At 31.9% G+C, this 14,272-nt stretch overlaps 1 protein-coding gene across 1 annotated transcript in view; it reads right to left on the bottom strand.

Moving 5' to 3' along the window:
- LOC118203526 (uncharacterized) overlaps nt 1-14,272 on the bottom strand; it is a 294,354-nt gene that overhangs the window by 159,864 nt on the left and 120,218 nt on the right. The window contains exon 2 of the mRNA XM_085823275.1: nt 4,192-4,277. The gene's annotated coding sequence lies outside the window, so the exon portion shown is untranslated. The remainder of the gene's footprint in view (nt 1-4,191; nt 4,278-14,272) is intronic.

The raw sequence follows: 14,272 nt of genomic DNA, 5'->3' as shown, positions 1-14,272 counted from the left end.
ATATTAAAGTCAAATTGTAAGTAATAACTAGTGGACAAGCTTGCCAGATGAGCAGGCTTCACCCAAAGAAAATTTATAAGTTCTGTGTACATCTGAAAAGCAAATGTATAAAAGCATTTCAGTGTGAGTGAAATCAGTTCATTCTTTCCAAGCAACAATTCGTAAATAATTTTTTTTTTTTTGTTGCCAAACTAGGAAATAAAAACCTCTGACATCATTAGGTTAATATGTATACGTATGACGTCATGATTTAAATTTGATGTAATGTAACAATTTTTTCTCAATATCAATAAAAGAATAAACCTGGCAATAACATATCATGTCAATTATATAACCTGAAACAAAAAAGTTCTCAACAGCAGCTATTTATTTAAAATGCTGACATTAACGAAAGATTTTCGACACAAACAATGACGTCACATGCAATCGCGTGCTTTCTTCAACTTCAGAATATGAACTCATATAATAATAATATGTTTAACTTTGGCAATGCTATTTTTATTTCATATTTTGTAAAACTAACAAATTTTGAGTAACAAACTCTACGATTTGAAAGCGAGCAGTGGCAACACTTCTCGAAATGAAGCAGATTTTTATTTCAAGCGTGCGAGAGTGTTGCCATTCGGAAAAATGAGAGTGAAACTTAGCTTTTTCAGAGATTTTAATTAATATCTCGGCTGATTAAAACCGTACGAAGATGAGAATGGTCGAAATATCTTCTCGCGAAATTTTGGTATTCGGGGGTACCTCTCCCGAAATTTTAATAGTATAGATAGTTTAGTGACGTCAATTTGCTGTTTGTTTTGTTTATTGGTTGTCTGAAAAGTCATGACTTATTTTTTCTGTCTTCTTCAAAAGTTATTTATTTATATAAAGAACAATGATCAGTTTGAAGTATACTGCTCTTTTTCTTCGATAAATTTTTACTTTTAAAAAGCTTCGTAGTTCCTCATTCACAAAAGAACCTAGCTTTATCGGCGAAAAGCTGAATAAGGTGTTGATTTAAATCCTCATCAGAATCGAATGTTATTATATCACCAAAGAAATTTTGAAAAAAAGAGAAACAAGTGAAAGTTTGCGGGCGCAAGATTAGGCGAGTATAACACACGTGGGGAAACTTTTGATCCAAACTCCAATAATTTTTGTCAAACTTGTGTGTGGTCTCACGCTATCGGGATGGTATGCAGTTCTTATACGATTAATGAGCTCTGGAAGTTTCTGGAAGACAGCTTCATTGAAACTGTCCAGTACGCGGCAGCACACATTCGAGGTGATTTGTTGGCTCGTTAATAGGAGCTTGGAAACAAGACCACACCCAAGTCTGATCTCTGACAAAACTGATTGGAGTTTGGATGAAAAATGTTGCCACGCGTATCATGTTCACCTGATCTTGTGCCCTCAAACTTTCACTTGTTTTACTCTCTTCAAAATTCTTTCGTGGTATAACATTCAATTCAGATGAGGCCGTATATCAGAAATTTATTCTGCTTTTCGTGAATAAATTTAGATTATTTTGTGATTAAGGATTTATGAAGTTCATTAAAAGAAAGCTAGAAATTATCAAACAAAACGGGTCAGCATACTATTAACTGATCATTGATTGATCTTTATGCAAATAAAGGAACTTTTGAAAAACATAGAAAAAAATGCTTCATCACTTTCCAGACAACCATGCCATAGTTTTTTCATACAAATATAATCAGGATTATCAATTCAATATAAACAGAGGTTTAACTTTTAGACAAAATTCACAATTACGCTTTTTACTTCCTTGTACGAAGTAAAGGCAGTATTGTAATCATGTAAAATTCTAGGTACCATACTTCAACGAAAATATCCATTTTGACCGCTATTGAATGCAATTTAACGATGTTTTTGAGTGACATCTGTACGTAAGGACAGTATAAAAGACTCTTTCTCCCCAAACGAATTATAAAACTGATTTAAAATGGATTCAAAAGAGATTTTTTTTCGTGGCGTCTGTGCATACAGACGCCACGAAAAAATACGTAGGTATATATGTACGTATGAATCATGCATAATTCAAAAACGAATAACCTCAGGATGTTGAAATTTTGCATATAGGACTGCTATAATATGTAGTTCTGCACTTCCCTTTTTTGGTTGCAATCGGTCGCACCAAATATACATACATATACATACATACATACATACATACATATATATATATATATATATATATATATATATATGTAAGATATAACAAAATATGATAGCTCTTTTAAAAAATAATTGGTGACCTCAAAATTAACATTCTACATTTGGTAATTTACCCCTAAATTCATCTCTTCTCACATGTTCCAGATTTTTCTATCTTACTTTAAATGCAGATGCCTCTTGCCCAATCAAATTAATTGTAAATCAAAACTCTAAACTGAAACTTTCCCACTCCCAACCTTCTTCCTCTGAAAGTACAATAACTCTTCCCCTTTTCCGCATAAGTTCTCCTGCTGGCAAAATGCTGTTTATGTATGTTGCTGCCGCTTACCTGCTTAAAACGACGTCGTACTTCAAAATGCAACTTACTGTATTCAAATATAATTAGGAAACACCTTGTCTGAAAAAGGAGGATTTGATATGCGTAAAAAAATAAAGACTGTGATTTTTCAAGATATGTTGTGATAAATGCGTCATCATGCTTCCCACTCTGCCACCTTCAAGCCACTACGGTCGACGGCCACTACAGTGTCTAAGTTGTTAAAAGTTCCACTGCCTTCATCTACGCATTTTAAAATAATTATATATATATATATATATATATATATATATGAATGATTGAAAGTAAAGTAGAAAGAACAAACGATAAAAGATCCGTGTGGTCCAAAAACTTTGCGCATTGTGCTGCAAAATTAAAGAAATTAAAAGATAAATTCTAGTACGAACGCTAAAAAGCTGCTTATATACTGTGGTTCCGTGAAAACTTTAACACAAGCAAAATTAGTTGCAATAAAATGTGTTAAAAGAGAAAAATATAACATTTGATTATTTACAAGTAAAAATCAATATTAATAGTAAGCAATATGCTAAACTAATTAAGGTATATTTAAAACAAAGTAAAAGTATTAACTAATTAATCCAGTTAAAAATATAAATTAAGAAGCGGTAAATGGTCGATTAGCCCAATTCGAAGTTCAATAAGGCACGTCAGGGGAAATATTTTTTAATGAATTTCGAATTAAGCTAACTCCATCACGCGTTTCGCCGAAAGAGCCAATTGAAACTGTACGCGACGCATTTTTCAATATACGAGTATATATGTTGTATGATCTTAAATTCACTTAGTTCGAAAACTCTTATTAGATACACTACCTATGGGTTCACTCTTATTAGATACTTCTACTAAAATTAATATTAATATAATCAATATTTCTTTAATATATATATATACCCACTCTGTTATTCGAATCAATATTTAATTTTTCTTATATGTTGGTAAATTGTGCATTTTTTGCTTTAAAAATGGTTGAATTATGTTGTTCTTATCTTCCGATTACGCTTTTTATGCCTTTAGTTAATCTGCATGCAATAGTTGAAGAATTATCAACAATTTAAATGTTGTTTAAGGGCGGCTAAGCCTATTTTTTTTTTATCAGAGCACCCATATTTGTTTACATTTGAAACTTAGGAGAAGAGTGAATTAATTATTTTGCACCTTCAGTGTCTTTTTGCAGAGTGGAATCAAAAGGAAACTTTTAGTTTTGTGCACCGAAAAATCTGCCTACTTGACGAATTGCTTGCTTTTGCGTAGAAACTGTAATCTTAATTGTATTTTTTTTTAAATTGTTTTAACTGTATTTGGTGTTTTATGTTTTTCTACATGTTTCAATTTTTAATGAAGATATTTTGAGTTTTTATGCATTTTTTCCCTCGCCGCGAAGTGAGAAGTGAATTAATGAGAAATGTATCTCCAATGAAATTCGAGGAAATAAATTTAAATGAAATGCAGGGAAAAAAGCGTATGATTTAATATTCCGTACAAGGAAATCGTGGTGTAGACATGTGTTTTTTAAACAACGGAAAAAAAATTAATTGACTACCAATTCATTATTCGGCGTTATATTTAATTGTCTTGCTATAAAACCATGTTATAATCTACAGAAATCCTTTCTGAACATTTACAGTTACACGAAACAGGACAGATCAGATCATTTAATTTTAACAGAAACTTACTTGGAAAGCTCTGTTAAAGCTCTGTAATCAGGACATGCACCCCGTGAACGACATTGACACCTTTTCCACGGTTCAGCAGTAGAATTCTGAAAAACACAAAATTGCGAATGTTTACTATTTAATACACAAAAGTTTACATCTTCGATTTTGTTTGCACAAATATTAAAGGGAATGATGGATTATACGAAGGTGAAGACCAGTTTTAAATTGCCCATTCAGTTAAAAAGCATTATGTTGAAGAAGAAACAACGAAACGAATTAAACTGATGTTCTCATGATTTAAAATACAACTGGCTGCCTTCATAAATTAGTCTAGACCACATATGTCTTCTTTGCATAGGAATATAAAAACATAAATCTCAGAGAGTAATAATGATAATTATATAACAATTAACATAGTGTTAAGAAATAAAAATCATAGCAAAAATACACATAGCTTAAATCATAGCTTAAAATAATATATTTTTATTGTCATTTTTAACTTAACAGTATAATAAGTAGAAAATAATTAAATGATGATGAGCCTTTTAAGGGTATTCTGAATTAGTTACTAAATACATTGACTTAACTGTATGGTGTGTTATAGTTTTTTTTTAAATAAAATTTACAGCATATATCACATTTCCAATTTTATAATTAAATAGTATTTATAATTATTAAGCTGATTAAGGTAATCGGTGGAAAATCTTGAAGCAGAAATTTTAATTCTAGTGCTTGAAAATTAAATAAAATATGTGAGCAAAATGCTTATTATCAAATTGCAGGTTGTTTAAATCTTTTTCCCATCAGGTGGAAGATATTCAGAAGCACTTAATTAATTGATTATTGTAATGAAAATGTTAAATTTGAGAGCTTTGTGGGAAATATAAAACAATTCAAGTGCCTGAAATAATTTAATGACTTAAAAGCGATATTGGTAATTATTTTCTAGTAAAAGGTTAGTTTCTTAAACGCACATTTTTCAACAACATTTATGAAAACGAAAATCTAGTAAGCCTTATCACGACTGAAATTTCAAGAAATAAGTAAAAAAAAAAAAAAAAGGGGGGGGGAATTTGCCCTGAAGGACTATTATTTTCGTTTTGGCATTTTTCGTTAAAAACTATAAATGGCGAATCACTTTTCAAATTGTAGCCACCAAATATTATCGCCCTATATTATATTTAAAGAAATGAAATAGTGAAGAATCTCCATAAAGGTGTGTAATGTATGTTTCTCGCATTGTGATAAAACAACGGTACCTAGAGGCCTCAAAATTGGAATAACGCAATCTTCCATAGAATATGGCCATGCGGAAGCATTTAGGAGTTGAAGAATTAGTACGTAATAAAAAAAAAGAATTTAACCATAACCAGGCTTTGTAAATTTGTAAAACTTAAGTTAATATAATTTTACTTTATTCGATTAAGCAACCAAACTGCTTTTGAAAGCACAGAAATATGCGAAGTGAAGCATAAAAAGTATAATTGGACAGTTTCATTACGTACTTAAAAAATTGGCTGCAGATGAATCAAAGCAGTTTGATAAAATTAGTAACACAACAACCTTGAGTTTGGAGTAGATTTATGTCAAGATCTCAGTCGATTTCGAGCGAAAAAAGGGACAGGTCTCTCTTCGTCAGGAGCAAAGAAATCTGTAAGACTGTTTATGCTTCACTTCGCATATTTCTGTGCTTTCAAAAGCAGTTTGGTTGCTTAATCGAATAAAGTAAAATTATATTAACTTAAGTTTTACAAATTTACAAAGCCTGGTTATGGTTAAATTCTTTTTTTTTTTATTACGTACTAATTCTTCAACTCCTAAATGCTTTATTAAAAACTAGAAGGAATTCGCTTATGAATGATCACACATAAACTATACATTAAACTATGTAAAATTATGGGCAGTATTTTTAAGGATTTTATAGGAATTTTTTTCTAAAATTTGCCTTAGTATTTGCAATTATTTCATAATTCAAATAATTAAAAAATAATCAAGATTTTTCAGATATCTTCGTTTCGTACGTGCCATGAAAGAATGCAATGGAAGCTCAATAACTTTTAATTTCAGCACTTAGGGCAATTAACGAGGAAGAAAAATAAAGGAAGGTTACACAATAGACTTCTAAATAAAGATATTTATATAAACATCACGATCTTCTATCGGATTTAAATCTACAATCATACATCACGTGATAGAAATCTTTAATTTGAATCTGAAGTTTGTTTTATTACCGATTTCATATTTTGTAACACTTCAACGAATTTATTACATAAAAATATAAACGATTTCAAAGCGAGCAGTGGCAACATTGTACGGAAAAAAACAAAAATTTTTATCTTCAACGCGCCAGACTCTTTATCGGAAATTCTAAAGATACATTCATTTTAAAATTATTTTTCGATATTGCTGTTGAACTGAATTTTATGATCTAAGTACATAGAACACGATATTTAATAAATAAAGGTAACACACAAAACGAAAAAAAAAAATTCCTTTGGACGTAATTTCAAATATGGAACCTTTCAGAGTTTTTTTTTCAAAGCCCAATGGGGCATTAGCCTAGAAGGGCTATTAGTTTCCAAACGGCATTTTGCGCCGAATCACGATGATCCGATGTGTCACCTTTCAAATTGTTGAAACTAAATATTATCGCCCTGTATTAGATTTAAAGAAATTGAGTAACGAAGAATTTGCATGAATATATGTATGTTTCTCGCAGTGAAAAAACAACGATAACTAGAGCCATCAAATTTTGAATAAAATAGTCTTTCATCCGAATATGGGTACACGAAAGCCTAGGTCTTGAAGTTCGAATTTGTTTGATCAACTATTTCATATTTTGTAAAACTTAAACGAATTTTTGATTAAAAAACTCAACGATTTCAAAGCTATCAATGGCAACATTGTACGGAAAAAAAAAAAAAAAAAAAAAAAAAAAACTATCTCCAGCGCGCGAGACTGTGCATGGGAAATTCTAAAGATATGCTGTTTTTAAATATTTTGCGAACTTGCTGTAGGATCGAATTTTATGTGGCGTAAGTGCCAAGAGCGTGATATTTAATAAATAAAGTAAACACAAAAACGTTAATAGCAAAAAGACAAAAATGTATCGTAAAGAAATCTTAGTAAGAAAATTTAATATTTATATGATGAACTAAGAAAAGACAGGGGAAAAAGAGAAAAATATACTCTAACATTTAACGCATAGGGAATTCTAACGTATACTGCAGTGTTGCTTTCAAAATTTTTGTAATTTTGCTGTTCAATTATAATGGCATAAGGGCGAAAGAAAATGATGCTTAATAATAAAGCCAAAAAAAAAATGGGTTATTATGAAGGAGTGTAACAGCAGATTGGTAGCCTGTGAGTTCAGCGAGAACGTAAAAAACCTTAACAAACTTTTTTTTTTGGATACAATCAAAATATGGAATCTTTCAACTTTTTAAAGTATAATTGGACAGTTTCATTACGTACTTAAAAAATTGGCTGCAGATGAATCAAAGCAGTTTGATAAAATTAGTAACACAACAACCTTGAGTTTGGAGTAGATTTATGTCAAGAGCTCAGTCGATTTCGAGCGAAAAAAGGGACAGGTCTCTCTTCGTCAGGAGCAAAGAAATCTGTAAGACTGTTTATGCTTCACTTCGCATATTTCTGTGCTTTCAAAAGCAGTTTGGTTGCTTAATCGAATAAAGTAAAATTATATTAACTTAAGTTTTACAAATTTACAAAGCCTGGTTATGGTTAAATTCTTTTTTTTTATTACGTACTAATTCTTCAACTCCTAAATGCTTTATTAAAAACTAGAAGGAATTCGCTTATGAATGATCACACATAAACTATACATTAAACTATGTAAAATTATGGGCAGTATTTTTAAGGATTTTATAGGAATTTTTTTCTAAAATTTGCCTTAGTATTTGCAATTATTTCATAATTCAAATAATTAAAAAATAATCAAGATTTTTCAGATATCTTCGTTTCGTACGTGCCATGAAAGAATGCAATGGAAGCTCAATAACTTTTAATTTCAGCACTTAGGGCAATTAACGAGGAAGAAAAATAAAGGAAGGTTACACAATAGACTTCTAAATAAAGATATTTATATAAACATCACGATCTTCTATCGGATTTAAATCTACAATCATACATCACGTGATAGAAATCTTTAATTTCTCAATCAACAAAAATACTTTGTCTGTAGAGAAGAACAATTGCATTTTTTTTTATCTGTGTTTCATGACTGCTAATTTATGCTAAGAATTTATTAAACTTGATTTCTATGCATCTATTCTAATGAGTAACACGTGATACGGATAAGGGAAAAAAGTGTGAATATTGTGAATATTGAGTACTGTCAGGACCAATCAGTTCTAGGCGGTTGATCTGGAAGAAACTCGCTTCTTACTCGCACTAAGAAAACTTAATATTCAATATTTTTTTGTCTTTTTTTTTTAGAACGGATGGTTGCTTTTGGAAACAAAAGGAAGACCTCTTTGAATAATAATGCTTATGATTATTTTATACTAAAAAGGTGAGAAAACTGTTATCCCTTTATATCTTTCAAGTGAAAATCTGATATCTATTGCTATTATTCTATTAATCTGATAAAATGCTTTGGAACAAGTATCTCAACAGGAAATGATTGCACATGGTATTTGTGAACCATTTCAAATGATTCTAGAGATGATATTACAGATAGGTAGCGCTAATATAGATCGTATCTAAAAAAATAACCATTTTAAATAGATAATAAAACAAATTCCCAATTTAGGCTTCCAGATGCCCATATTCGAGTGGAAGACTACGTTATTCAAAATTTGATGTCTCTAGGTACCGTTGTTTTATCACAGTGAAAAAAAAATACACACATTTATGCAGATTCTTCATTAATTAATTTCTTTGTATATAATGCAAGGAAATGATAATATTTGGTGGCAACAATTGATTTAGACATTTATATGTAATGAATAACCCAAAAGCCCAAAACGAAATTAATAGCGCTTCTCAGCTAACGCACCTTTGGGCTAAAAAAATTATATATCTAGCCTTTTGCAAAATGTCATCGTGGCAGAAATTTGGGGAGGTAGTAGTTCTTTTGCTAAAAATTTCATAAACATATATATATGTATATTTACATTTTATGGAGAGTTTTGTATCTTTTTTTTTTATTCAAAACATACATGCGACTTACAGAAATGAAAGGCTTAACATGCCGAAATTAAAAGCGAATAGAAAAAGTCGTAAATTTGAGCTGCCCTTTTTATTTAAACATTTGCTATGGGAATCGCTTACACTGTGTAAACGAAGATTTTGAATTTCATATGTCTTCGCGTAAGATGAAAATTAAAAATATTTTTTTTTTAAACAGTGTTCCATTCTATTTCCTTAAATTTTTCTCTACGGGATTTAACCGAAAAATGATCTTATCATTCAACATTCCAGTTATACAATATTTTCCTTCATTTTAAAAATTTTGTGTTCATATATGAAAGCATCGGATTCCTTGTATAATTGTCCCATCTAGAGCAGTCTCGAAATGAGGCAGCGCAGAGAGGGGTTACTATTTTTAGAATAGAGAAGGGAAATTAATTTACGCTGCTAATTTAATCTTTTACATATTTTTTTTATTTTTCTTACATATATATATATATATATATATATAATGTTTTAAAGCGTAGAACAAGGAATCTGGTAATTTTTAGCAGCTTTCGATATTCGTCATCGTTGAGAAAACAGTGGTGGCTGAAGGTGAAGGCTTGATGAAGCAACTAACAAAACTGAATTGAAGAATCACCATCTTTCTTTATTTTTACACATCTCAATTCATCTCTTTGGCAGACAAATTATTTTTCAATCATCCTTGAATATAATAAATTTTTATGTAGACTGATTTTAAAAGTACGACGTAAGTAGGAAAGCATAAGCAGCGTAGAGACGTTTGCATGGCAGAAGTCAGGAAAAAAGGAACGTAGACTTTATAATTGACCGAGCTATTGCGAAGAGCGACGTTGCCGGTTCCAGAATTAAAGCCCAAGGGCACTTGATATAAAGAAATCCGGACGTGGAGAAAATCTCAGATGAGAAAACGGAGAAAAGGGGAAGAAGAGAAGTACCAAAAGGAGCAAGACAATCCAATCGGACAAGTTCGCAAAACGTGACGAGCGATCATAGCTTTCAAGGAGGACCCAAGACAATGCAAATCAATGACAACAATATGAGAAGATACACTACAGCAATAGTTCCAATGACAAATTCAAATACAACTAAACAACCTCAATCAATAGTGCTAAATACAACACAATACTATACAATACAATTTTAATACAACTATTCAACGCAATACACTACAGCAACTCAACAACAACCTAAGCAACCTATTTACAACACTACTATATCATCACAAAAAGGAACGTAGATCCTCGCGAAGCAGAATTTATACAGCGTAGGGGCATATGTGAATTTAAGCTGTGATTGGTTAATTTTACTTTTAGTTACCTTTTTCAAGCAGTGTTATGTAATTTCGAATGATCTCGAATTCAGATGAATTTAGGGGGAGAGCATAAAATTTAGAATCGTTAATTTTGAGGTCTCCAATTATTTCTTAAAGGAGCTATCGTATTTTGCTATATCTTACACACACACATATATATATATATATATATAAACCGCTCCGTTACCCGACTCGGTGACCTCAATTTTTTTTATTCTTACATGTTGGTAAATTGTGAATTTTTTGCTTTAAAAGTGATCGAATTGAGCTATTATTATGTTCCAGTTAAAGGTTTACGCTTTCAGTTAATCTGCATGCAATAGTTGTAGAATTATTAACAGCTTAAAAGTTTTTTAAGTGATGCTAAGCCTAACGAACCGGCCATTTCTATACATATGAAACTCTTAGTACAATAGTGAATCAAGTCAGTTTGTGCATGAATTTAAGTATCTTTTTGTCGAGTGGGACCGAAAGTAAACTTTCAGTTTTGTGCAACAAAAAACCTATCTTCCTGCCCACCGGTCAAATTGCTTGTTTTTACGTAAAAACTGTAATTGTAATTGTAAAAAAAAATTTTTTTTTTAACTGCTTTAAACTGTATTTGGTTGTTTTACGTTTTTCTGTATTTTACAATTTTTATCCAAGGCGCTTTGAGATTTTATGTACTTTTGCCTTGCCGCGAAGTGAGAATTTAATTAGTTGAAATAGAAATATATTTCTAATGAAATAAACTTAAATGTAGTGCAGTAAAAAATGTGTACAATTTAATAGGCTGTACAAGGATGTCATGTGGTGTCCACATAATTTTTTTTAATAATTGATTTGAACTGCAAGTAACTAGATAACACAATCTCGAAGCTGCTACCTAGAAGTTCATGCGTTACATGTGACATACAGAGATGTAAACAGGCAGTTACAGTTCAGGCGGGACTGAAATCTGCCTAATGCGCAGAGCATCCAGCTCTCTATCTGATGTTCTAATCGATCCCATAGTTTAAGAATACCGAATGTTGGGCATTGCCTGTTGCTATCGGATATAATCTGTTCAACATTATAATAAAATTCCAATCGACTGGTTTCTCTTGTCGTCTGATAAGCAGAAGGTTAGTAATTTAGCAATTGGCGTAAGCATGTGCGAAATTATCAGATAAACAAGTTCGAAAATTACCGGGAGAAGAAAGGCATTTAAGAGAAACGGAATTCGTGAAGTTTGAAACTCACCGAAAGAGTGAAAGTCGATGATTAAGCTTTGGCAAAAGAAGGTTGCTGACCTCAAGGATGCTTTCGTTGCTTTGCTTGCGCTGTCACGCACGAGATGGGTCAAATGGATGGAAGTAATAGTAGCAGTAGGAGTTCTTTCCAGTTGCATTTAATTTGAAGGCCATTAAAAGTGATGCATGGCAAGAATGAAACTGTGAAAAACTTAATGTGGTGAAAAAATAATTGCGTCAGTTTAGTTGTTGATACAAAAGCGTAAATTAGAGATAAACAGTTGATTGATTGAAATACTCCAGGAATGGAATGCCAAAATCTCATACAGACGTAAATCCAACGTGTAATTTTTGATTTTTCAGAAACTCAAGTATTAGTAACAACCTGTTGTAAATTAGAATCCTTACTGATAACATAACGGCCGTTTAATGTATGTCCTCTATGCTAAATTCCAAGTGTAGTTTTTGATTCTTCAGGAAGTCAAATATTAGTAACAACCTGTTGTAAATTAGAATCCTTTACTGATAACATAAACGGCCATTTAATGTATGTTTTATGTGCTAAAATCCAAGTGTAATTTTTGATTCTTCAGGAACTCAAGTATTAGTAACAACCTGTTGTAAATTAGAATCCTTACTGATAACACTAAAGGCCGTTTAATGTATGTTTTGTATGCTAAAATTCAAGTGCAGTTTTTGATTCTTCAGGAACTCAAGTATTAGTAACAACTTGTTTTAAATTAGAATCCTTACTAACAACATAAACGGCCGTTTAATGTATGCTAAAATACAAGTGTAGTTTTTGATTCTTCAGGAACTCAAGTATTAGTAACAACCAGTTGTAAATTAGATTCCTTACTAACAACATAAACGGCTGTTTAATGTATATTCTGTATGCTAAAATTTGATGTCTCTAGGTACCTTTGTTTTTTCACAGTACGAGAAACATACATACATTAATGCATATTCTACATTATTTAATTTCTTTAAATATAATACAGGGCGATAATATTTGGTGGCAACAATTTGGAAAGTGAAACACCGTTTTATAGTGGAAGTCGCAAAATGCCAAAATGAAATTAATAGCCCTTCTGGGATAATAAATTCACAACGCAATAATACATTTTGAACTCTGTATCAACGATTTCTTTTATTAGGTATTTATTTTCCTTCTTTAGTTGCGACAAAACTCTTTGACCATTTATATGTAAATTATCCATCAGATGAATTTCTATTGCTGTCTTGGTTAATCAGTAACATGTTCTTCGGAGATGTTGATCGCAAACAATCATTTTATTAATTTAATCTTCGAGGAACATTTTTAGAAGTTAATGGAACAAGTTGAATTAAATAATTAAGTTGAACCTCCTGTTAGAGGACATTTACAGGAGTCAATTATTTTGTGCGATATCAGAAAAGATTTCCTGTCTTCTGCTTAAAGATCCTGGGATTCAGAGAGTGTGCCTTAATACAGGGATCCAGGAAGTGTGCCAGTAGACTGCTAGCAATTTTAAGAGCTTCTCATCGTTCAATACCATGAATCACTTAAGAGTATTTTAAATTCACTGTGGCTTTAAACATGAAAGGAATTTATTTCACGTTACACGCGTTGAGTTAGCAAGGCATACAGCATTATCTTCATTATTAAAGTTTTAAGAGAGATGACCTTTTTCAAGAACGCTCAGTACTCATAACAGTACTGTCACCTATATGGTGCCCAAGCCTTTTCCCGACTAGGAGTAATCTTTTACTCCTTGCCAAGATGAATTTCATGGGCTTGTTCAGATGATGTCGGACAAGTTGGATTAGTTACAACAACAAGAAATTATTTAAGTGATTATTTGCTACCTTAATTAATTAATTATTGCAAAAACTTGAATCTTCAGTTGTAGAGACATTAGGTAATTTTTGAAAGCAGAAGAGATGAAAAATTAGCAACGCCTTCGCCGGGAATGGCTCTGGAATACGGGCCCAGCATGCAGACCACCACACCACGAAGGCATGCCAAGAAGGCGGGAGAAATACCTTGTACGATATGTGAAAAATGGGCAGTGCCCTTGTCAGGACTCGAGTGTGTTGACCACTACACCACGAAGGTATGCTAAGAAGGCGGGAGAAATACTTCATATACTTCCCCTTTTAAAGTTCGACTGGGGTTTTTAGGGGACCCAATCGCCAAATTTCGGATGTGCAGAATGATCATCCACCACCCTTTCAGTTCGGGCGCCACTGTAGAGACATTAGGTAATTTTTGGAAGCAGGCAAGATGAAAAATTAGCAACGCCTTCGACAGGAATCGAACCGCGGACATCTGTAATACCGGCAAAGCGTGCAAACCACCACACCACGAAGGCATGCCAAAAAGGCGGGAGAAATACCTTATACAGTTAAAAAA

This window comes from Stegodyphus dumicola, chromosome 9, assembly GCF_044657685.1.
Source record: "Stegodyphus dumicola isolate Sdum_Otavi_A_Nest chromosome 9, ASM4465768v1".
Classification (NCBI taxonomy): Eukaryota; Metazoa; Arthropoda; class Arachnida; order Araneae; family Eresidae; genus Stegodyphus; species Stegodyphus dumicola.
This window is presented reverse-complemented; position numbering and strand designations above follow the sequence as displayed.